The sequence below is a fragment of the Artemia franciscana genome, chromosome 5 (assembly GCF_032884065.1).
Source record: "Artemia franciscana chromosome 5, ASM3288406v1, whole genome shotgun sequence".
Taxonomy (NCBI): domain Eukaryota; kingdom Metazoa; phylum Arthropoda; class Branchiopoda; order Anostraca; family Artemiidae; genus Artemia; species Artemia franciscana.
Window position 1 is genome coordinate 41,359,775 of NC_088867.1, and position 12,576 is coordinate 41,372,350.

Sequence of the window (12,576 nt, forward strand, 5' to 3'; positions counted from 1 at the left end):
AAATGCTTTCAATATCTGCATCGGATTTCGTAGTAACCTTATTAGTCTTTAAAACGAAGGTGTCATTATCCTCTTTCAAATTCAGCATACAACCGGAAGCCGTTAAGTTATTCCTGTATTCGGGCACCATACTAATAGAAGATTTGTCAGTAGGATTACGTTCATGAATAATTGATTTCATTTCAACATTATTAACTTGACCGTTCCGGTCAGTGTCATTGCTAATCACTGGTTCAAACACCCTTGGCTAATTCTAATTCCGTTTGTCACTTATTCAAACGCCCCTGACCTCTCAAATGAATTTACGAGGGGAAATATAGCATTTTCTGAAATTTTTAATTTCACTTGATTGACTTCATTATTCTTTGTTATATCACTGTTTTGAGCTACAGATAGGGGTTCAGAAATTACGGTCGAAATGTAGCTTAATAACTCTTCTAGTCTGTCTTTTAATGGTTTAAGAATATCAAGATTTGTCTGGCAAGCAAAATATTTAACACAGGGATTTGGAAATTTTCTCTGGTAACATATGAGTAAGGTTTGGTCTGAACTGATACCTCACGTGAGCAGGTGCGTAATTTTCCAATGGTGGTGTTCAGAGTATAGGATGGGTCGACGGAAGAAAAGGTCTGACACTCAGTCTGACAAGAAACTTCAAGAGGGGGGACGTCACTTCATGTTGTAAATAGGGAGAGGCTAGAGTCGACTTCTGCGAAGGGGGGAGCACCGGCGATTTCAGCTCTTTTAACGTATTAAGCATCTTAGCTCTTGAATTTGGAGAACGAGGGGTGCGTGGTGAAGGTAAAACAGGTGAATTTAAAGAATTCACCTTATTGATTGACATTTTCTTAGAGGAGCAGTCAGGACAACACCAGCTCTCACTCCAATTAGCTGTATCAATTCTGGCACATTTTTCCGCTCCTGCGTGATGCACCCTCCACACTTCACAGAGTTTGAAAAGACTCTAAGCCTACATTTGGGACAAACTAGTCTTTGTATGAGCATTGTTTTTAAGAGGTTAATGGTCCGGCTGAAAAAACTTGGCTCAACAGTTAACAACACTAGATCCTCACACGTTGGATGCTAGATGAAGACGTCATCGCGATGGACAAAGATTCTAAAGACCATTTAGTAACCTTAGCTAAAGTATTTGAAAAGCTTAGAGAAGGTAATTTAAAATGTAGACCAGAAAAAGTAAATCTTTTTCAAACAAAACTAAAATTTTTAGGAGTAGTTTTAACGCAAGGACAAATTTCCCCAGACCCTGAAAAGATAAAATCTGTTAAAAATATACCCCCCCCCCCAAACTATTAAACAATTACGAGGAATCTTAGGTTCTATGAGTTATTTTCGAAAATTTGTAAGAAATTACGCACAAGTAGCGAAACCTCTAACGAACCTCACTAGAGGGAACCCACAAAAAATCATAAAATGGGATAAGTCCTATGTCGTCTTCAGATGTCGAAAAAACTTCTTTTTATTCCCATAATAAGTCGCATAATTTTTGTTTTAATTAAATGTCGGTTATGTGACTTAGTTCGAATTTTTCAAGAAATTGAGGTCTTGTCAGGGGGTATTCCTTGTCAACTTGAATATTGATATTATTCACTAAGTTTTTTTCCGAATTTTTCCAATTATTAATATCGGTTTCCGATACTACTTGTATCTCTACTAAGCATGTTCCTTTGCTTAGGGTAATCAGGTCATTTGCGTGATTGTTCGTTACCCAAATGTAACCTTCACCCTTTTCGCAATTTATAATTTGTTCTTCACAGATTACATTTTTCGGGAGATCTTCCAATGGTGAGGCTATCCAAATTTCATTTTTATCATTAATGGGTTCTAACATTTGGGATATTTGCACTCTCTGCATTGATGTTGGGGGAATTTTAGTTTTTCGCACTACAAATCCAAAATATTTTTCGTTATGATTTTCTTTTATTGAATTTAGAATATTATCTGCTGGTTTTTTCCTGGGAGTTTCTATATTTGCTAGTTTTTTCCATAAATAGGAAATTTCTTGAATTTGTTTCTTCCTATACTCTTTCATGTTACCTATGTTCTCCTTTACCTTGTTTACTTGTATGTTATTTATTATTGATTTGGTTCCCGTTGGATAGATAAACTTTGAATTTGCTACATGTAATAATATTTTATTGGCTTTTAAAAAATTAGCGCCTATAATGGCTTCGTAGGGAAAATTCTTACAAATTATAAGTCGAGTATAGAAATTTCTGTTATCTTTGCGCAAGGCTAGGTACACAGTACCCTTTACGTTCAGATCGTGTCCGGTTACGCTTGATAAATTGGGACAGATATTACTCATTCGTCGTTTAATATAATTGGGTAATTTGTTAAATACGGATGTATTTATCACATTTACTGTTGCCCCTGAATCTATAAGGGCTGAGAAATAAATATTTCCTGCATTAAAATTTTCAATTACTGGTAACATATTATTATTATTTGCACTAAAAAATGGTATAATCACTGGTGGGGACCTATAAATTATTTTGCCACCAAATTTTGGTCCTATGAATCTTGGAGGCTTGTGTCGTTTCCCTGGGGTGCCCAGATCTCAGGTGTAGAGTTTTCATTTGTTCTACTTTGGTTTTCTTGATTATTAATTGAAATCGAGTTGTTATATTGGTTCCGTCGGCTGATATAACTATCTCTTGTGTTTCTATTCCAACCATTGTTAGGTTGGTTTGTCCTTCCGCGATACTGATTCGTACCGCGTTGGAAATTTTGACTTGTAATTTGGGAATTACCTCTTGGTAAATAGGTGTTTCCCAGGTTACTTCTGGTGGCGTACCCACTATAATTTGTCCCCCTGGACAAACGGGTACTCGCCCCTCTGAAATTAGGGTGAAATTTTTTGTTTACGAAACAGTTTCTGGCTATATGGCCTAATCGGTTGCAAGTGTAACACCTGATTGGTTGGTTATTGGTTTGTGATTGCATTTGATTATTGGGGGAGAAGCGTACTTGTTTTGGAGGTGTCGTGGTTCGAATTTGACTTCGAAGTGGTTTTGGCGACGATTCTCTGGAGAAAAATCGCGGAGAGGGACATCTTGATTTTATAGCTGTTTTGCTTTCTGCTGCATTTATTGACAATTTTTGATGCTGCAGGACTATTGAATCATCGTGTTTCAGAGCTGTTATTTGAAATCCCGACTGGATCTGTTGACATTGGGGGAGTTTGGAGGGGGGAAGCCTAAAATCTTGGAAAACATTTAGAGTGGAGGGATTGGGCTGAAACTTTGTGGGAAAAATAAGCACAAGTCCTAGATACATGATTGACATAACCAGAACGGATCCGCTTTCTTTGGGGTAGTTGGGAGGGGGGTTGATTCTGAAAAATTAGAAAAAATGAGGTATTTTTAACTTACGAACGGGTGATCGGATCTCAATGAAATTTGATATTTAGAAGGATATCGTGTCTCAAAGCTCTTATTTTAAATCCCCACCGGATCTGGTGACATTGGGGGGAGTTTGGGGTGACCTAAAATCATGGAAAACGCTTAGATTGGATTGATTGGGCTGAAACTTGGTGGGAAAAATAACCGCAAGTCCTAGATACATGATTGACATAACCATAACGGATCCGCTCTCTTTGGGGTAGTTTGGGGGGTGATTCTGAAAAATTAGAAAAAATGAGATATTTTTAACTTACGAACGGGTGATCGGATCTCAATGATATTTGATATTTAGAAGGATATCGGGTCTCAAAGCTCTTATTCTAAATCCTTACCGGATCTGGTGACATTGTGGGGAATTTGGGGGGACCTAAAATCATGGAAAACGCTTAGATTGGAGGAATCGGGACGAAACTTGATAATTTATGTGACCAGGCATCCCACACCATCTACCACAAATCTGATCCCGAGGACTTCCGAATCCTATATTTGGCCTAGGCCCGGGAAATCCTATAAAAATAGGACAGAGCCTATAATTTGAAACGAACCGACCTGTCCGAACCCTGTTTATTGGGCTTTGAATAAATCATTTTTATCTTGGACTGTGATCTCAAAGAAAGCCTAGATTTAATTAGAAGCAAATACTGTAAACTGAAAACTGCGTTGTGACTACTCTGCTTTATGAAGGTTAAACTTGGTGAACTAAATATTTCAAAAATATGTCATCCAATTTACTCTAAATTAAATCCTACCTGCAAGTTTCTGTTTATTTCTCTTGTTAAGTTTAGGTCTTGGGCCTAAGTATGAGCCTGATTCGGTTATTAAACAAGTTTCTGAAAATCATATTCCCCTAACAACAAAATGTTCCAAGTTCCCAAATTGATGCCAAAGGAAACATTTTTAATTTTCATGAAAAATTGGCATTTTTTATATAGCTTACACCTTTGATTGGATACAAGTTAAATCTATTCATAAGCAAATACTATAAAATTCTGCAGACAAATAAAAAACACGAATTCCATAAAAATGAAGACACAAAACCCTTTGTGTCTTCCATCAAGGGGGTTCCTTGATGGATATACCAAAATATATATATTTCAATGAAAATTCCCAAAATATTTTGCCAAATCTAGGGGAATTCCCTCTCATTTGATGCAGATTCATTACTAAAAATCATTTAGTAAGCTCAATTACTTTTCAAGATAGCCCAGAGAAAAGGCCATCATTTGGAAATTTTAACTAGGCTAGCCTAGTCTAAAATTCTAACCTTAATAGTTCAACTGAATGTCAGAAAGTGATAGGCCTACTCCAAAGAGTTTCAATAATCAACTCTACTGTATGCTATCTCAGACACAAATGCACTGAAATTAATATAGAAACAGGATACTTAAACCAAATCTAGGTTAATGCCCACAGATTTATTGCAAAATTAATACCTTTCCATAATGAATTCGGCATTAAGTTGTTTATGCAACATTCTATTTTTCTTTTTGTGAACAATGTAGGTCAATTTTATACAAGTTTAAACATGCAACTAGAATATCCTATTCATACACCCCTAGAGTGTATCTAAATTTTTTGATTTCAACATCAGTTCCAAAATATTCTAAGAGTTTCCTCTACTGGTTAGTGGCTTTAGCTAAAATATTTACAAGGACTTATGTACAGGAAATTATTCTACATTCAGACTAAATGAGTCTAAAGCAAATGTTATCGAGCGTGTCCAAAATCTCAAGTATGCAGAATTAATTTCGCATCTGTCTGGAATTCTTCGAAGAATTCTCAGTCCGGACTAGAATTTCATCTGTAATTATCGCAGGGTTATGACGTCAAAAACCCCACGAAAATTCTACGAAATTGTAGCATTTATCTGAGGTTTTTCAGAAGAAAGTAAAGAAAGATTATGGCGATCCATATCCAAAGCATAAGGAAGATCAGAGCATAAGGAAGAAAGATCTGTTTACAGCGAGATTTCAAATTCCAAAAATGTGTGACAAAAAAACTTCCAGTGTAAGTGGCTAAGAATATCTCAGTTTAAAAAAAAAATTATTTGTGATCAGCAGCTTTTAGATGATTATTATGAAGGATGTAGATCTTCACCTTGCTCAGTGATCATAGAGCTTTAATTGTATGATAACTGCTAAATACAATGATCATTGACTTCTTGTTCTGTTATTCTTGAAGCAAAAAAATTAAGCTGTTTTAAACAAAGAGAAAACATAAAATTTTTCATGCCCTGCTAAAGGATTATCTCTAAGCAGAGGAATAGCTGATCAGCAGTTTTTTGATAGTTGTTTAATAAAGTGATTGTTAGTATTCTAGTTGAGTGACTTGTTATCTCAGAAAGGGGTAAGGTTAGGAAAATGAAACTTTCAGGGGTGGGTCTACAGGCTAAAGTATATCCTGGGAAGGAATTCTAGAGTACCCACCTCCACTCCTTCTCCCTCTAGAGAGCCCTGAAATTCGCCTTCTGACACGTTTGACAAGTTTAACAGGTTTGTCAAAATTGAAATTTTGACAAAACAACATTTTATCTTAAGTTTTAGTTACCAGTTGCTTTTTCTCTGCCTTTAGTTCTGAAAATGCAATTCCTGTTATGAGTAGAATTCTGAGCCATATCATATTGGCATATCTTTGAAACCTTATAAATTTGGATTGAGCAAAGTTGTGAAGCTGAAAACAATTTTGTTGTACTTCATTCAACAGAAGATCTATTTTGCAAGATTTCACTTTTATAACACATATTTTGAAGGTCGGGGCCCTCTAGAGGGAGAAGGAGTAGAGGTAGGTACTTCAATGTACCTTCCAAGGACATACTTTAGCCTGTAGATGCATCCCTGAAAGTTTCATTTTCCTAAGATAACCCCTTTCTGAGATAGCAAGAAGTCAATTAACTAGAATTTTACCAAATGATTTTCTTTCAAATAAAATTGATCTACCCTAAATAGGGTGATAATCCTGTCTTCAAGCAATCATCACATTAAAGCTGCAAACCCATTGTTAACATCAGAATGCAAATAAGCTGAAATAGCAGTATAATTGACTAAGTATCAGTGCAGTATTAGCATTTTAACCATGGTCTAGCTCCTTTAGAATTATGTTTGAGTAACCTGATGTGAGCTACCTCTTCTAATCAGGACAGGGCTTTAAACTAATTTCCCAGGGATGAAAAATATGGTAGCTTTTCCTTTAACTACATATATTTAACTATATTGTGTATCAGACACAATTTAATTTTTAAGCTTTTTGATCTAAAGGATTTTTTTTTAAACTTGGTCAACTATCAGAGACAGCACCTTACCCATTCTTGAAATTATACTAAACAAATCTGATAAATTCTAGTAGGATCCAATTTGGTGATATTTTGCTATGTACATTTATTCCATCTTTCATTTAAATTTGATACTCCTTTCACTAACTTCAGCAATTCAACAAAAAATTCTACTTTTTGTGTATAGAACCCCCTCCTCTTTCCCTATTTGACCTAAGGTCAATGAAAAAAACTTTAAAAGCCTTAGCCTTTTTGACCTAGGGTCATAGTCTCAGAATCTCAATCAAACAGATGGGTGGACAAATAGATATTGCAATGTCTGTGTTATCTATAGTTAACACATTTGATCCCAGAAAAGATTTAACAAATTTTATCATTGTCACATCAAATTTAGCATGCTGATGAACCTAATATTTGCCTTGTAGTGTCCTTTTTCAAATAATATTTATCAAAAATAAAAAAAGTCTTTTATTTTTGCTGTTTAAGATGTTTATGATTTTACAGAATGTTATATTTGAGTGTGGGTGTGTGCTAGGATTAACAATGCTTATGACAGCAAAGGTCCTTCCATTTGTGGCACCACAGAGTATTGAATCCCTGACCCTAAACTCCTGATATTTGACATATGTGATTTGACATATGTGACATACTCCTGATTTGACATATGTGAAAAAATGTATTTAATTTTTTTGGCTCCTAAAGGTGTAGTTGAAAATAGTCAGAGCTTTGGGGTGTGAATCCCCTTATTTGTCCTGTTGGAAGGAGGCTAGTACTGTACTTGCAATTTTCATAGTTTCTTGTTAATCTTATAATCTCGATTTTTGCAATTTTCTTGTTTCTTTGCCACTTCAATGGTATTCTATGAACCTGTTCTTGTTCTTTGTAATATGCCTTTACTGTATTTGGGATATATTTGTAGGCTTCTCTTTGATACTCTACAATAGCATCCTTATTTAGATCAGGTTGCATGTAGCTTTTTCTGAATGTTGTCAAGTCTCTTAAGTCAATTATATTTGATGCTTTCCCTACTGTTTTTAGTTGATAAAAAAAAATCCAAAGAAAGTTCCCGTTGAAAAGAGCCCAAAAGTGAGATTGAATTTATCAAAGCTTGGAGGTTTGCCCCTTCAGTCTGTTGAAAGAAAACAGATTCATAATTGAAGCTTTGTTCAATTCAATCTTAAGAGTGACCTACATTTGTGACAATTCATTAAATGATTGTAAAGGGATACTTTTATTTATTTATTTGTCTTGTTTGAATTCTAAATGAGTTTTCTTAATTCTTTAAATTGATATACATTCCTTACAAATTAATTAGTTGCACCACAGTTCCATTTGCAAGTTTTCACCTACTTTGTAACCCTTGGTCTCAAAATTGCATAAAAATTTATTGAAGCTAGGGAACATAGAACTCCTGTCTGTTTGAAGAAAATGGATGGATGTAAGTTGGTTTAATTACACTAAAGTCCTAGGGCCATTGCAATTAAAACAAAACAATAAAGATTAACTATAAAATACTTGACATTACATAAGTATAACAGTCACAAAGAAAAACCATTCACAAAATTTTACTTTTGTGCTCAGTTGCCAACCTGAGCAATTGCCTAAATTTTTAAACCTTACAAAATATTTACCAGCCATCTCTCATGACTCACACTCTTGTCTATACATCAACAATACATTGAAAAGGAACAACTACCCTACTGACAATTCTTCATTTGACCATATGTTTAATAAGTTTAAAAGAAAGGCTAAGTCAGAAGCCCAGTAAAGGACCAGGTGGTCCTTTAGCCAGGAAGTGCAATAGGAAGCTAGGGGCCAGTCATCCTGTGCTTTTGCATGCCCTTCCTGCTTACTGTCCCCACATTTCTTTAGGTAGCCTTTTAAAGTTGGGCCAATTCTAGCTGAGCTAACAGTCACATCACTGATCCCTGTCCCAAACCAAATAAACTTGTAATGCCAGAAATTAAGCCTGTGCCCTTTGGACAAAGGATTCTCAAGCTAGAGAGCCAGCCACTTAGGAAGGAACACAAATGTGACCACAGAACAACAATTGTTTGAAAAAAGAAAATATTTAAAAATAAACTCAAGTCATAGTTGCTGCCCATAAACAATATGCATTTTATTTAGACAAATTAAATTTAAGACAGGTATCAACAAAACTCCATCAGAAATTGTATTTACTTAAGATACAATAAGCAATATGAAAGCTTAGTTTTGTGATATTCTAGTCTTGAAATAATACAAAATAAGAAAAATCGTATGTTCTATTTGTTTTCCACAAGCTCATTTGAGACTGCAATATGCCCATGGTGCACTTATAATCTCTCTAAATGCTTTAAACAGAAGGAATTGTAAAGACAATTGTTCTGATCAGAAAGAAAAATATTAACATAATTCTCTAAACTTGGAACTTTTTAAGACAACTTTTTAGCAAAGCAAATGCAAAACAAAAGAATTCAGCTAAAAGGTGGTAAAATATAGGACAAATCTAATTGGTCTAAATAATCAAGGCCTATAAACACAACTGCCTTCTAATCTCAATTCTTTGTGTTTCTGATTCTTAGCAGCAGCTTTGTAATGGAAAATCTCAGTTCTATTAGCCTACTAGATATGGTCTAGATGGTCCTGGAGACATTTACATTTTATTTTCTCTAGAGATAAATTTAGTGCATAAGTGGATATGCACTATGTTACAAATCTAATGATCACCAAATTTGCATGACCACTAGATTTCAAAGGCCAGAGAAAATTCGATCCTTGAATCTAGTGATGACCTTTGATCTTGATTGCCATCATAAAAAAGTCATGTGCCTTACTTATTGTTAGGCATAGGCCCACCAAAGACTATAGTAAATACTAGATATACCCAGTGTCTGACCTAAGCTATCCAAAATCAAAGTCTTGACAATTGTGCATGCATTATCTGTAAGAGAAAAAATTGCTCCTCCATCAGACAGAGCAAAAGAATGTCCAGTACTTTAATTTGCAGTAGTAGCAAAGTGATTAGGAGCTACATGGAAGCTGTTTCAATCTGATGGTTGATTTCTGTTTCTTCCCCTACTACTGAGTTGCTTTTGAGTAGGGATTTGAGCTTCAAAGAACAAATGACAAAAACAGCTTTCGGACTGAGTATTCAGAATTAACCCTGCATCCGGATGCAGCATTCTTTGTGAAATAAGATTTCGGACACGGTCATCAAAATCTTGGTCGTAAGATTTTTTTTCTATCTGAATAAGACCTTAGTTACTTCAAAAACCGTTCCTGGTGAATGTAAAATTTAAGTAACTTCTCTAGTTACTTGATTTTTCACCTGGAACACGCTCATGTTACCCGTACCGTTTCAAGTGACACGTTGCCGCATAAGTATCTGTTGTTATCTCATAAGGGTTAGACCCGGATAAGTGGAAATGCAATGGAACATGTAAACGAACCAAGGCTTCCACATCTCAAGTTTTCCCATGAGATCTCATGTTTTCGGAAGTTTTCTCATGGGAAAAAAATTTGTCTCATGTTTTTAGAGGTTTTCTCACATTTTTAGAGATATTCAGGTTTTTTTCATGTTTACCTTCATTCGATATAATCTCCCGATTTCTGTTGATCTGAACTCTGTCCAACTTGAAGTTTATGATCTTACTCAATTTTCTGGCAAACTGCAAAATATGTCTTTATTGCCCGTAAAAGGGGAATTTCGAACCTTAATTAATGACATAGTTGGCAGCTTGTCCCGTGATTTATCACTGTTGTGTTCGAAAAGGGTTGATTTGATTCTTAGTTCATAACTTCATCTGATCTGACCAGATCAGGTTCACTGGATAATTTGTGTAGAATAAGGACGTGGTTTACCTTACACGAAAGGTTTTTTTTTAGGGTAAGTACTAAGTTTACTGGAACTGGACAATTACACATGCCTGCACGTGTGCAACCCAAGAAGTAGTCTACTGGCCTCTTCTAAGGGGTTAGGCGGCTTTTATACTTCTATTATGTGTTTCTTTACCAAAATAACATGTTTTAACTTGAAACCAGTTCTTAAACTGTTGCCAGTTCAAGAATTCTATAGTACAAATTCGAATTCACTATTCTTACGGATCTTATAGACATTCGGTATTTGTCAGACTAATAGCCTAATCTATATCAAAATAACGATTTCGAGTGCCAGTAAAATTGGCTTTACAATATAGGAGGATGGCTTTTAAGATGTAGGCCAAAGCAGGCCATACCAAATCTGTTTTCAAAGGGGGAAATCTGTTTTAAATTGCCGATATGTTTAAATTTTAAGTCACCGTGTTCAAAGTGTATTATTTTGCTTTTCAAAGTCTGTTATTTTGGTCTGTTTTAGGGAGACCAGAAATCTCGAAAAACGGTTAGAATGGAGGGATCGGTACATCAAGGACCCGATCAAACTGACTTGTAAATGAAACTTTACTCGGTCAGATATCCGTGGGGATAGTGGAGGAAGGAAGAATCCGGAATATTGAGCCATGCATAAATTTGGAACGGGTGACCGGAGGGTACAGCCCCCTTATCTTTTTCCGGAATTCCGGATACCTGGAAGTTTGAAAGCCCCTTTTTTGGATTATTTTGATATACTTTCGGACAGGTTCAAATTCCAGATACAAGAACAAGAATACAATAAGACCTTCCTGACCGAAGAGCCTCTTATGTTCAAACTCAAAATGGAAACGGAAGGGTTACTTTGTACTTTCGCTTTTTCTTTCATGTTATCCAATCATATCAAAGGATCTGATGTAATGTGTTTGGATGTAAGTACTGAAATTGGATACTTGCCAATTAAGGATATCTATATTGGCTTAAGGCAGCTACAATTCTCCAAGAGTATGTCGAAGGAAGGAACCTCACATACGAGGACGCTAATGTCCAAATTGTTCTCAGAGTTCTACCAGGAGTTCATTAATCAAGTGCAGATTAGGTTCGATTTTTCAGCACCTATATTTAAGAACTTGGTCATGCTTGAACCATGTAAGGCTGCAAACATGGAACCCTCTATGCTGATACCGTTCTTCCACTTTTACAGCAGTCCAGACTGGGACAAAAAGAGAATAGAGAGTGTGTTGAGGAGCATCAGCACGCTAGAAATTCCGTTTAAGCTACTAGAAAGTCCTCTGCTTTTCGAGCGGAAAATTTTGTCAATGAAAACGCCTTGTGGGTCACTGAGATTTAAGAACCTTCAGAAGGTATCTTCTTTCACTTCCGTTTTCAAATGTTGTGGTGGAAAGGTTGTTCAGCACTCTATAAAACATTAAGACAGACAATAGAAACTCTCTGTCATCTGAATCTTTAGGTGCATTTCTGCAATCTCAGAGGGGTTTCAAGAGGGTTGGACCATCAGTGGCGGATAATCCTCATTGTGGAAGAGCCTTAAAATGGTAAAAGCCAGTACAACTTCTAAAGAATGTAGGGGAATGCCAATTATGAAACCTTAGTCCGATGATTTATTTTTATTATCTTAGTTGGAAGTTGATATTAGCAGTGTTCCTTAGTAACGAGCGAACTAACTGATGATACTCTGTTTTTTTCTTATATATGCTTTTTTAATTCGCTGGTGACTTCTTTTACCCATTTTCGGGCTCATTAGTGGCTAGTTTTTCCTCATCGTTGTAGACTCCCCAAAATTTGTTTGGCAGTCAGGTTCTAGTAAGAAGTAAGTGGGATATGGTAAATAGGTGAGAACAAGAATCTCCCTTGAAGGTGCAACACCAAACCCCAATGAGTAAAAACCAGACACTAATAGGAGCGCAGAATACGTGCCTATTAGTTGAAAGCTGACTTTTGATAGAAATGAGTGATATAATGATCTGTGGGTTTCGTTTGAACACTGAATTCAAAATATAAACAAAAGAAAATTCTCATGCGAAATCTCATGTTTTT